This window comes from Stegodyphus dumicola, chromosome 2, assembly GCF_044657685.1.
Source record: "Stegodyphus dumicola isolate Sdum_Otavi_A_Nest chromosome 2, ASM4465768v1".
Taxonomy (NCBI): Eukaryota; Metazoa; Arthropoda; class Arachnida; order Araneae; family Eresidae; genus Stegodyphus; species Stegodyphus dumicola.
Window position 1 is genome coordinate 73,521,402 of NC_140769.1, and position 14,194 is coordinate 73,535,595.

The window sequence follows — 14,194 nt, forward strand, 5'->3', positions numbered from 1 at the left end:
CCATTCTTCCACCAATTATTATTGTGACAAACCCATTCTTAAAACTGTTGCAATAGCATCTTCACTCTTCTTCAGATTTGTAATACTTTACTAGGTATACAATGTTAAGCCTAAAATAAAGTTATGTGTCAAATTTTCACGACTGGCTGCTTGAAGGAATTTGAAGAAATCACTAGCTTCTCATCATTTTATTCGTTTACGTCAGCAGCACTTCAAAATTTATTGCTATATATATATATATTAAGTTGTTTTCCAGTTTTTCGTTTTCCAATTTATTTTTCTTTTATTTTCAAGGTGACATTTTATAATATTGTGGATATTTTGAACAATTCATTTCATGGAATCAATTGTTCGAAACATCAAATCAAAAAATAAATGAAAGAAAAGTCTCATAAGACTTTAGCTACGTCCTATAAGCGTAGAACTAATTTGCAATGTTTTATTCTAAATTTATTTAGTATTTAGTCAATATAGCGTTCTTGTTTAAGAAGTATTATGTTGTTTTCTTCCATTTCTAATTTATTAAAAGTACTGATACATTCTTCAGCCTTGAAATGTTCTTTTAAATTTTAAATTAAGCCATGCAAAATTTCACTGTTTGAATTAATAAAAATTGCATCATCTACATACAGTCTAAATAAAAGCTTAACAGTTTATTCTTTTAGCTAAATATGAATTAATCAGATATAAAATTCTTAAAATTTATTTTATTTCTTTTTGAAAGATAATTGTTAAATAGTATTTAAAACATACTCTGTCAATTTGATTGCCAAAACGTGCTTGATCTAAATTACAGACACATTTTTCACCTTTTTTATTTTATTACCCATTAGCTCTTATTACCTTATTTTAGGTTGTCCCATGTCAATGATTTCACTTACCATACAAAAAGCAATATATCCATATGGTCCATTTAGGTCATATGACCAACTCCATATGGTCCATTTCCGAATTCTTCACTATAACGCAAATTAGAAATATTCTGAAGAAAAATAAATATTCTCTTTATGACTTTAGAAATATTCTCTTTATGACAGCAGTAGATGCTTGAAGAAAATCTTTGCCATATTGTTCGGAAAACCAAGAACAAATAATCTAGCCTGTAAATTTTTTAAATGCTGTGTGACTCCATTTTTATTGTTTAAAAGTCATTTTGACTTAACTTGTTTTATTTCTTTTAGGAATTATACAATTAAGCAGCATTTATGACCTTGTAAAGAACTTATTTTATTAGGCATAACGTCTTTCCATAAGTTTGCATCTTTACTTTTCATGGCCTTTTCCAAAAGCATTTCTAATCTTTATTTCTGTCATTGAGCATTTCTGGCAGAAATTTAACTTTAGGGTTGTTTATTCTCCCATCAATAAAATTCCGACTTCCATACTCAAGGACCCCATTCCGAGTATGAATTCCTGGGGTATTTATAGGATTCCTTGCCAGTTTGGTTTAATTTGCATTGGCGAAACTAAGAGAGCCTTAAAATTTCGCGTCAAAGAACATGAGGTATATGTTAGAAAAAAGGAAACACAGAAGTCTTCTGTTGCTCAACATTGTTGGTCCGAAAATCACACTTTCAATTTTTCTGCTGCCAAAATTATTCACATCTTCCATTGGAGAACTGGATTTTCTAGAGTCATTTCAAATTCATAAAAATCTTTCTGTTCTAGTTAACGATCCTAATTCTAATCCAAATTTGCCTTCGGCTTTTAAAGAAATTATGGTTTTGTTCTGGTTTCGCCAACAGATGGCGCCACTTGCTTATTCTTGTCCAGGCTTTCTTATCTTATCTAATCATTATTTCCTATCTTGTTCATTTGCGGTTTTGCAACTGAAGATGGTGGTTCGGTAAAACCATCGAAACTAGTCCTGTAAAAATTTTGTAAATATAACGCTGATTTTTGTTGTTTGACTTCTGAAAGAGTGTCTAGTTTAAGTAAATATGTGGTAATTCACTAATGTTGCAAATTAGTTTAAGTATGAAGAATTCTGATGTTCACACTTAAAATATATACTAATTATGTCCTGCATTTCCGCTTTTCTCGCATATGCAGTATTCATAAATTGTTGTTATTATTTTAACTAAATAATTATTTTTTGTTTGAACCTTTACTATCACTTGTCCCTTCCGTTTCGTCACCAGAATGTAAACCAGCTGGAGAATTTTTAAGCTGAGGTTTTCGAATTATAAGACAGAACGTGTTTCTGCCTCTCGCGGCCACGTTACTAAGTTTCGCCAGCTCTTATAAGATTCTAATTCTTCGGCTTTGCGTTATTGCTGCCAATATTTAATTGTTAGACAAATGAAAAGCTCGGAGATAACTTAGAATTTAAAATAATTATGTAGTCTTTGAGTACTAGGATTCTAAAGATTTCTTTCACCCAACACGGCACCCTCGACATGTCTGGAAGTGTCTTTCCTCTAGACCAGTGGTCGGCAACTTTATTAGACAAAGAACCAAATATGAACATTACAACAATTTAAAAAAAAATTGGGAGCCAAATCTGCTTGTTTAGTAAACTTTTATTACACTAAATAAAACTAAATTTAATACTTAATAAATATTTATTAATGCGAACAATTTGCTTGCATCTCTTTGGAAAGTTTGAGTAAGTCAGGTTTGTATGTTGTTGTTTTTAATTTTAGGCATGATTCCAAGTTCTCATCAATAAGACGACTTCTCAGTTTACTCTTGATAATGTTCATGCTTGAAAAAGATTGTTCGCATATATATGTAGAACCTAAAGGGGAGAAAACAGCAAACGCGAGCTTTTTCAGCTGATCGTAAGAGTCAGGAATATCATTCCATGCGTTGAAAATGCTCATGTCTTCCTTCTCCACGTCATTCAAAGCAGACCACTTGTGTTGTAAACTAAGATCACATTTTTCTTCTCCAATATTTCCAGTTTAACACAAAGACGTTCGAATTTAGAGCGTCATATCTCCTTGTTTTTTCAAATCCAGCAATTGTATTTCAAACCTACCAATATCAATTTCAAAAGGAGAAAATTTCAACTCGGTTATCATAACATTAAGAGGATTTTTGACAAATGCTAAAGTTGCTCTGCTGTTTTAAATTCTTGAAACCTGCTGAGAAATGCTTCCCTCGTATTTAAAATTATAGTTTTAAAATGGTGTTTATCAATAGAGGAATTATTTTCTTGGCGATGCTTCAGCAAGCTCGGAAAGTGAAACAATGTTTCCCTTTCAAAATCCTGTGCAAAAACGGATAATTTGTTTTCGAATGTTATTGCTTCTTCTAACATCGAAAAAAATTAAGTTTCCAATCCCTTGTAGTTTACGATTAAGCTGATTTAGATTAGACGTAACGTCTACCATGAAATAAAAGTTTTGGATCCACTGATCGTCTGTTAGTTCTAGATAGTGAACGCCATTCTCCAGGAGAAATGTCTTAACTTCCGGAAAAAATGGACACGAAACGTTTAAAAACGTTTCCTCTTAATAACCAAAGTACCTTGCTATGAAGCAGAAGATCAGAGTACTCACTCTCCATTTCAAATAAAAATTTGAAATGGAGAGATTATTAAGACGATTATTAAGAGCTTTAGCTAAAATGGAGTTGATAATGGTAATGACTAATTCCAAAATTCACAAATTTCAATTAATTCACAAATTTCTTCCGGAAATATTTGTGCATAAAGCGCTTCTTGGTGAATGATACGATGGTAAACAAGTATCTCGTGATTAATTTTTTCTTTCAAAATATCAACAACTCCTTTTCTTACGCCGTTCATACTTTTGGCCCCATCTATTGAAATCGACACAATTTTATCGAGCGGAATGTGATGTTTATCCATAACACTCAATTACAGCATTGGCGATATCTTCTCCACTCGTCTGATTTTTGAGTGGCAATTATCCTTAAAAGTTCTTCTTTAGGGCCTGAATGAGACATAAATCTTACAAAAAGTGAAACTTGTGCTGTATCATTTATGTCACAAGACTCGTCAACTGCTATTGATAAAGCCGAAACCAATTTCAGATCTTCGATATGTTGGGTGGTTATATTCGAACACATTTTAATTGTTCTATCTTTAATGGTTTTGGCAAACAATGGTAACTCTTTAATTCTTTTCAGAATACCTGCTTTGTTCTTAAAATCCCGAAATAGCTCTTCGGATGCATTTATAAAACAATTTTTTATGTATTCGCCGTCTTTGTGCGGTTTTCCTCTCTTAGCAATCTCTTGGCTACAAACAAAACTTTCCATATTAATATTGCTGGAAGTTTGCATCCAGTTATTAAACACAGAAGTTGACAACTCTTCTGAAATTCCTCAACTGCTGTCTTCCTTTGCATCACTGGTAGGATATTTAGTGCTAAATGACGCGTGCTTTCTTGTAAAGTGTCTCTCTAAATTTGACTTCTTGTAATGCGCGAATTTCTCCTTACAAATAAGACATGTCGGAAGTCCATTCAAGTTTTGAATAAACGCAAAATTCTCGGTCCACTCAACTCTAAATTCGCGGTTTTCATCTTCCGTTTTTCTTTGCTTTTTTTTTTTTTTTTTTTTTTTTTTTTTTTTTGGTAACCATGTTAATCGGGGTGCCTATAAAAATATTCCAAATATATTTTTTTCTAAGTACAAAATTATTATGATTATTAAGTTGATGAAAATAAAAATTTAAAAAATCTTTTTAAATAATATAATTTTATTAATATATGTAATTGCACTAAAAAGAAAAAAATAATTTTTTCCATCATCAGAATAGCAAAACTTTTAATATGACCAAAAATGGAAGAAAACTTGCAACATTTGGACAAATAGAAGTTATCGAAAAATCGATTACAAATTTTGTACCGGAACCACAAGCATACATAGCAGGTGTAATAAAATCGTATAAAAATACCTGTAAGATATGCAGCTAGATTAAAAAATACAACAACTTTTTAATAAGACAGGACAACGGCAGACAGTGTACTAGATAAGACAATACTGTTCACACTGCAACTATTGCTCTGTGATGCCAATTTGTACATTCACTACTTTATAAAAAGCATGCACGCGCATGCCGGTAGCTTGTACATAGTTTATGTTTAAGTTTACGAAAACTAATAAAATTAAACTCGATTTTCGTTAAGTATTTTTACAACAATATAAAATTTTAATTGCCTATCTATCTTTTAACTCAAACAAAAAATTATACATGTTCTCCATTTAATAGAAGAATTTTAATTTATCAAAATAAGATGTAATTTTTTTCTTACCAAGTTTTTTTTAAATGAAAATATTGTTGCGCCTTCCGTGAATATTTGTACCAGAGCCGCACTTAAAGAGCCAAAGAGCCACATACTCTTTGTAACACCGGAAGAACTCAAAAATCATGTTCTATCAGATTATCCATTGCGGTTACAGATATTAGCACTGCATACGAGTAGGCAGATAGTGAGCAGTAATTCTTATATAAATATTTTGAAAATCGTTTTCCTCGAACCATGAAGAAGAAAAAGAGATTTTTTTCAAGAAACAGTACTTTTCTTCTAGGTCTATGCCTAGCTCCTTTTTCCTCTGTACTTTGAGCAGTACATTGTCTAGAATGGATATATCTACACTATAATACTATACACATAACCTGGACTCAGTGACATTTCTGGGTATTTTCAACACTAAAAAGGAACTTAAGAGGGAAAAGATTCCTTTCAAGTGAGAATGCAAAAAAACCTACATCCATAGTGCGTAGCATTTTTCAGTTGCTCATTTGTCGAAGTCTTCACCAAGAAATTAATTTCATGTATTCCGATAATTTATGAAACTTTGTAAAACTTTTAATTCAATCAAAAAGATTCAAATTTAAAGAAGAAAAATGCAGGGCTCACACAGTCTCTCATCTGATTTTAAAACAATCTCAAAATTTTCAATCAACCTACATACACTAGAAAAAAAGGATGTTCACTCAGAATCATTGTACCTTGGGTACGCAGTACTAAACACTTAACTGTTATTCTTTCGCTAGTGCCTTCGACATATCAAGTGATTTTATAGCCGAACCATTTCTTCATATATATATATATATTTCAAAAATTCGGGTTACTAAGGCATCCCTTCCCTTAGTTAGACAGCTTTGTCATAATCAAATAATCCAAATAAGTCATAATCAAATAAGCCAAATCAATTCAAACCAGAAAGGTGGGATTTTTTTTATATGTGAAATTGTCATACACTGCTGAGAATACCTGTAATCTAATAGATGAGTAAGCTCAAACAATCAATAGTATGCATACCTGAGAGAAGAATCCTGGTAGTTTTTGACAGTCTGAATTACCTTTCAAAATACTGTTTCACAGCAGTTCGTTTTATTTCGTTTTATTTGATTATTGAAACTTCGCTTTTCAGCTTAATGTTAATAAATTAGAACTAACTAAAAATATTAAGTCTGTATAGCAAATGATATAAAGGTACGGAAAATTTGGAAAGAATTTTAATCATTCCCATAAAGTATACAGAAATCTGATATGAGATTGTTAAAAGATCAGATAAAGTTAAATAATAACTAATTATGTGATTATTAAAGTATTTAACATATCAGATCAAAACTCATTCTAAGAATATTTTGAAAGAGTATAATGTAAAATGTGGAACGTGCAGAACATCAGTGCTCAAACATCACAACAAGAAAATTTTTTTATTGAGGAATATTAGATATTTAAACAAAAATATAAACGCAAACTGAATAAAATATAATAGATGGAATAAAATATAATGTACTGAAAACATTAAATAGAAATTGAGGAGTCATATTATTCATTATTTTCAGCTATCTACATGCTTGAATATATGCTATATAACAAAATAGATTAAATATCTGCGTATACGGTGTCTACAAAAGTTCTGATTAATCCTTGTCTTGGCCTAGTTCTTGTAAAAATTAAAATGCAAGAAGTTTGGCTCCCGTGCGAAGAAAAGTGACGAGATATTTAATTTCAAAATTTGTGATATTTGACGTCATTTTCAATTTGTCTTAAGAGGCCGGTTGACAAATTAAGTAGAACAATTCAAAGTTGATTTTTCGCCCCTTATATATATATTTGAATTGTTATATATATATATGTGTGTGTGTGTATGTGTGTGTGTACATAAACTTTAATTTAGATCATAATGATCCACTATAATAAGGTATTTAAACTACTTGCAAAATTTTTACATTGTTAGAAACAAATTTATGTTAAACAACAGTAAAATAACTATCAAAATATGAAGCAAATGAATAATACTTTACTTTAGATCAAAATGGTGCATATGAATTAGTTTATTTCTATATTTTTGCTTATAGCACATATCGTTTACTTCAATTTCTTCATTTACTTCAAATTTCAATGTTATTAACTATATACAGATTAAGACACAATAACGCGCAAACAAATACTAATTCAGAAGTCAAAAAACAAAAATCAGCGTTATATTTTTAAATTTTCACAGGTGAAAATTTGAAAATATAACGCTGATTTTTTATGTTTGACTTCTGAATTATATGTAGATAGATTCAAGAATAAAAGAGCAAAGATACATATATGTAATTAAAACGCTCACGGTGGCAATTCTCCAAGACCATCACTTTTGAGAGGGACCAGTATTTCAAAGAAACCACTGAATACAGAGAACGTGTGAATTGGTAAATAGTACGAGTTCAGTGACGAAGAACAGTTTTATTAATTTTTTTTTCCTTTCCTTTGATTGCGAGCACTTTGAATATATCGCAGAAAATTTGTTCTAAACTCTGAATTCTCTTCAGAAGTCTATCCACTGTGTCTTTATAAAGTATGAAGTTAATTATCTGTTATTTAGAAACAATTTTTTTGTGAATTATCCTTTCTCATTGAAAAACATCAGCATTGTTTTACTGAAGATTTCTGAAACCAAACTTTCTGTGGCCGCGGTTAAATTTCTCCAAGGTAAACAAACGACCGCAGATTTTTCTAAGGATCGTAGCAAAGCACTATAGGTAATTTCCAATCAAAATATTTTTGGAAAAATGCAACGATTAATATTGGCCATTTAGATTAAATCGCTGTTATTTTTAGCTGAGCTTTCGTCACCATTTCTGTAAATTTCACTGGATCAAAACAAACTTTTAACTATGCAGAAAATTCTACCCATAAGCAAACATAATTTAATGAAACGCAGGTTGAAATGCTATAATAGTAAACTCTGCAAACTACAGTTTTGCAGTTCTGGAGCACATCATATGTTCAAAACATTAGGCTGTTTACAATGCATATGATATGAAATTGTTGCATTGCATTGATTTATGAGTGAATATAAACAAACCAATTGTATATTAAATTTAAATATTAATCCATAAAAGTGTATTTATTATTAATAAATAGATTGAATTATTATTAATATATAGATATATATATATAAACATATAAGATTTTGTTTTTATTTTAAAGATGTAATATAAAGCATCATTAGAATGTTGATTCAGAATTTCCTTATTATTCGCAAATAGCTTCCTTTTTCCCTGAATCTACATGTGCCAAACTGTAAAGAAGCATAACATATGTAAAGATTGTTCCTGTGGTTGCCAGAATAAAACTTCTTTTAACGGGAACAATTTTCCACACTGTTAAGAAAATTTCACTTCCTATGCTTTCACGAAATCTCTGCAAGACTCCACAGGACCAATCGTTTCCCTGCACAACACTTTGCGCTGCACAGTGGACATCAAGAGAGGATTCGTAGACAAGTGACCCACATATGGTAATGATAAGAAAGGATATAAAGCTTGATATGAATTGCAACGAAAACACAACATTTAATTGATTTTTATCATAGAATCCTGTTGTTAGCTGGAAAAACATTGTACCGGAATTGTAAAGTATTACCAGAAAAGCATTGAAAGACAGCTGTCTGTCAATTTGTTTCGCTAATACCCTCAGTGAATTGTAACATTTCATTGTCGATTCGTTAACAATTATCTTCCGTTCTCTAATAGATGTCGCCAAGTTTCGTATTTCTTCTTTCAGTTGGTAACAACCTAAGCCGTAGAATATACCAAATGTATGAATTGGCAAGTAAGAGTAAAGGTTCATTGCAATCAATAACAGTAGTTTTATTAGTGTTACCAATATGTTTCTTTTGGGTAACTTGAATATATTGCACAAAGTTTCTTCTAAAGGATCCAAAGCAGGCAGTAAACAAATAATTACAGTAATCTGCATCAGCATGATTAAAATAATCCAGATATATATACAGTACAGGATTCTCTTGCCGAGTTTGCACTTTAATTCCGATAAGCTGTTCATTAATTTTTTCATATTATTTATTTTGATGGTCAGCATAACTCTATGCACAACTGTAACGATAAACATGGATACCTGAATTGTTTTCCACACTAGACTTCTGTCCCAAGAAATAACTATTACAAATATAATATGGGCTAAATTAAAAAAGCATAAAATTATCCCCTGCAGTAGGCATTTGAAAATGTAAATTAGTTTCTGACCATTAGAGGTAGCTTTCATATTAAATATTCCACTTATATAAAACAGGAATATCACAAGTCTGTATAATGACTTCATTTTCTGATGTATGACTTTATTTTTATAATTCCTGATCATTTTCATCTCCATATATCTTTATTTGTTCAATCCTTGTGGTTGTATATTTGGTTTTGCCCTATCCAGGTGTCCAATGGGCTGTTAAGAACGAACTTGTCCCCGCAGGTTTAACTGAATTTACAATTAATCATTTACCTTTGATTTCTATCTTCAGTGTTTAACCATTTCAATTCTTCAAGTCAAATCAGAAACGGTTGAATTTTCAGATTAAAGAAGTAAAAGATTCTTTAATTCTCTTTAACTCTTCGATCTTTGTACATTTTTTACTTTATTTCTGCCTATTGAGATGTCCAATAAGCTGTTGAGAATGTCCTTGTCTAAACGTTTAACATAATTCCTAATTTCTCAACATCTTTGATTTCGATATTCAACATTTCACAGGTTTGACTAAAATAACCGAAAATTATTTTTGCATTGCCTCTTCAATAAAATATCGCAAAATGTGCACAGGTTAGGCAAATAGGCAATAACTGATAAGTCCGGCTTCTTAAAGTGTTTCTCTTTGATTAAAGAAAAGTTATGATTTTGTACTGCGATCACTTATCGGAGTAGTTCGTGACATCTGACAATTTCATTTTCGATGCGCAGTAACACAATTAAGAATAAATCAATAAATAATGTAAATCCGACATGTGATCACTTCTTGACCAATGGCAGCAAAGCAATTATGCTTTTCAGTTGCGTTACTTCATGAGCATAGGTGATTTCCTTTTCTTTTTTTTTAATTCGAATACACTTTTCCTTATTGTTTATTTGCATTTTTTCCAAAAGACTTTTATTGCAATTACAATAATAATGTTTTATTTCCCAGTAAATATGATTTTAAATGTTCTTTGTTTAAAATCTATCAATACATTTTAATTTTTTTAAAGTGAATGAAATGTTATTGTTTTCTAATTTTCTTTGTTCAGTGTCTTTGCCTAAGTTTCTAAAATATTCCAGTACCTTTTGTTATGTCTATTCATACGCTTTCATATTATTGCCTACGTAGGTTACAGGGATAAACGCGCGTGAGATAAACACATACACCATACAAATTTTACATAATAACAACGATAATTTTATTCAACATAATATGCTTTTACCATTGGCACACTAAATCAATAAATTTTAAGGTATCGTTGATTATATACGTTTAATGGTTACAGTTCTTGGTCACTGAAAATTACAGTGAAACGCCATTTATACATTCCTCATGCATATGTGTTTTGTATATATATATGTCGTTTCATCTCTGTTCCGATTCATTACTTTTCATGTTAATAATAAAATATTTCATTTATTGCTTTTTGTCGAATTGAATTAACCAACCTTTATTTTCGCAGCTGACAACGTTTCTGTGAAAGTTATTTTTTCTTTCAATAACATTCGTAAGCTGTATTTTGTGTGTGTGTGATTATGGCAAAGCCTCGAGGGCTATCTGCCTAAGAGGAGGGATGACTTCGTGGAGGACTTTCTAAGGGAAACTGGCTCGTATACAAGTTACACATGGCGAAAACCACGAAAACGACCATGCAGCCAGCCCGTTCGCGGGATTCGAACCTCGGACCGAACTACCAGTGTTCAGCGATTTTACCGCTCGGCCGCTGATGGGCTCAAGCTGTATTTTGATTAAGATATTAGGAGGAGATCTGGATACCTCAGGTTGAAACAGATATAAAGGAAGGTCTCGAATGGATAGAAATGGTCTCGAAAGGGTACCTCAGAATGGGTAGAAATTCACCGGCTGTTGAATGCAAGAAGGTCGCTTGAACAGACAAAAGATAGAATGGAATTTGCTAACCAGATTCTTTTTCCTGATGGCACACGCTTTCATCTTACATCTTTTAACCGGCAGATTTTAACTAAGCATAAGCTTAAATACTTTTACCTGAGGCAAAGCGATATATGTGCCTCCTTATGTGAAATGGCGTTTGACCAATTTGGGGTAAAAATGCAGTGTCAAATTTTAAAATTGAGTATCGTTCTGTGATAAAATTTCTCATTAAAGAAGGTTTTCTTTCTTAGTTGATTATAGTAAAGCACACTAGGACTATCTGTCTAAGGGAAGGGGTGCCTTCTTGGAGGATGTTCTAAGGGAAACTGGCTCATATACAAGCTACGCATGGCAAAAACCACGAAAACGACCATGCAGCCAGCCCGTTCGCCTGAAATCGTCGGAACTATCAGTGTGCAGTGATTTTACCGCTCGCCCACTGGTGGACCGACTAAACACGACTTAGTCCCAAATAAATTAAACAATGTTTGGATCATATGTATAGTCATTCGTCTCAGATAACACGACTTACGTTCTAGTGACATTAGGATTTTTTTTTTTTTTTTGAAGAAGGAAAGATGAAAAATATGCAATGCTTTCGCCGGGAATCGAACCGCGGACCTCTGGAATGCGCGCCCAGCATGCAGACCACCACACCACGAAGGCATGCCAAGAAGATGGGAGAAATACCTTATAGCGTCTAGGAATAACTATTGAGATAGAAGAAAGTCAAGGAGACAGTAGCAAGATTCAATATATTTAAAACAACTGTTTTGCGCATTCTGCATGCACATGTCGTATGAGTAGACACGTGTGCTTCAACTTCTTTCAGTAACTGAAAACGAGAAACGTCAAAGAGCTTGACCTCCCTGCTGTGGTTAACGTTGATTATTCCACGTAATAATCCACAAAAGAAGGAGCCATTCTGTATTCTTTCATGCAAATACATATCTATTTTCACACCAGGAGTATTTTTCACATTATCTACAATTCACTTCTAAATGCCTGTCTTAAAATGGGGGAAATTGTGCGCTTATGCATTCATTCAGTAAGTGCACGCCTACAGCTATCGTATTATTACTTCCCTACTGTACAAACCCTAATGAAACCCTAATGATACAAACTCTAATACCTAAATGAATTATTCCCAATGATAATCAATCGCCAGAAAGAGCTGCATATATTTTCCCAGAACGTGACAGAAGAAGGAGTATCAGCCACTATATCCTCCTTGTGGTCCAGATTTAGCTCTAATTAATAATTTTCTATTCTTTAAATTGAAATTTGACTTTTGTGGAAAACGATAGAATACGTATCTCTAAGCTTGCATCTCGTCTTCATTAACACTAAACCTCTTTGCAGATGCAACTAAATCCAAGATGTCAAACACGGGCGCCCACTCGAGTTGTCATTTAGAGGAAACGATCACAGGTCACCATTTAAGCCAACAGCATTGTAAGTTATTAATCTTTTCAATTTTTTAAACAAGAGAAACGTAAATATGTTGCCTTTCAATGTGAACTATTTCTGAAAGCCATAGTCATTGCCTTCAAAGGTCAAACGCCGACGCAGAAAAATGCATCTGTAGATCAGCGGGGCCCAACCTTGTGCTCGCCGATCGTTTTGTATGTGCTCGCCAGCTCGATTAGGTACTATGAAAAAATTTAAAAAATATTTTAAAAATAACCATTCATTTATATTTCTTAGTTGTTAAAATATGGTAAGCATTTATAGTCATAAGAGATATCTTGCAAGACGTTATAAAATAATTGATTGCTGACTGATGAACATGGAATCATATCGCTTCATTCCGATGTTAGATGGCTCAACAGGAAAGTACTTGAACGATTTGTAAAACTTCTCTCGCCAAAGAAGCAGTTTTTTGAATCCGGAAACAAAAGTTATAAAGAATTGGACGATAATAATTGGTTATCCGATCTATATTTTCTCACGGATATAGCAGCTAAACTGAACAAACTGAATGAAGATCTCCAGGGAAAAGAAAAAAAAAAAACCCTTTTTCAATTGACTGGGACTGTAACTGCTTTTCAGATAAAGTTAAATTTGTGGATAAATAAGATGAAAGAAAACAATTTCACCCATTTTCAGAATTTATCAAACCATATTAATAACCACAAGGCAATTGAAACAGAGAAGTACTCGGAAAACCTAAATGCACTGAAAAATAATTTTGAACTCCGCTTCACTGATTTCCATAAAGTTCAACCAATACTATTATTCATCTCAAACCCATTTGCCGAAATTAATATTTCAGATGTATCCCAAAAGATTGGAAATATGTTTAATAGAAATGTTGATCAAAATGTGCTCGTGATAGGCCAAAGTTTGGGCACCACTTCTGTAGATCATCCTTACATTCTGAATAATTCATTGGTTAGATAAGGCTTGTTGCTTTGGACGGCAAGAACATAGCAAAAATGTTTTTCGCATTAAAATTTTCAGATTGTTATACACATTCCACACTTTTTATCTCATAGATCTAAATTTCAATTTTAAATTTACATCTTCAGATATGCCATTATTTTGATATTGTTAGTTAACTAAGTGCCTATTACAATAGATTTTACTGCATTAACAAAATGCTCGATAGTATATCGCAAATACAGCGATTGCTGTTAAAATTATCAGTTAAACTTTGTTAATCTGAGCTTCTTTAACGTGTAAGAAACATTACTAATCGATAAATACAGTTATCATTGTTGCATAATCCAAGTACGCATTTTAAACCAAGTACACATTTAAAAAATTACAAATTTAAATGCCTTTCTTTTTTTTTTTTTAAATATTTACTTATAATATTTAATGTTTACCAGCTTTCCTTTTCAAAGTCTTCGTT

General features: G+C 32.0%; 2 long non-coding RNA genes across 2 annotated transcripts in view; one reads left to right on the forward strand and one right to left on the reverse strand.

Annotated features, from left to right (window-relative positions):
- LOC118182535 (uncharacterized) overlaps positions 1–14,194 on the forward strand; it is a 38,394-nt gene that overhangs the window by 17,972 nt on the left and 6,228 nt on the right. The window contains exon 2 of the long non-coding RNA XR_004757080.2: positions 12,700–12,792. This is a non-coding gene — a long non-coding RNA (uncharacterized LOC118182535). The remainder of the gene's footprint in view (positions 1–12,699; positions 12,793–14,194) is intronic.
- The window catches only part of LOC146998474 (uncharacterized), a 56,037-nt gene that overhangs the window by 5,156 nt on the left and 36,687 nt on the right, over positions 1–14,194 (reverse strand). The gene's annotated exons all lie outside the window — the stretch shown is intronic.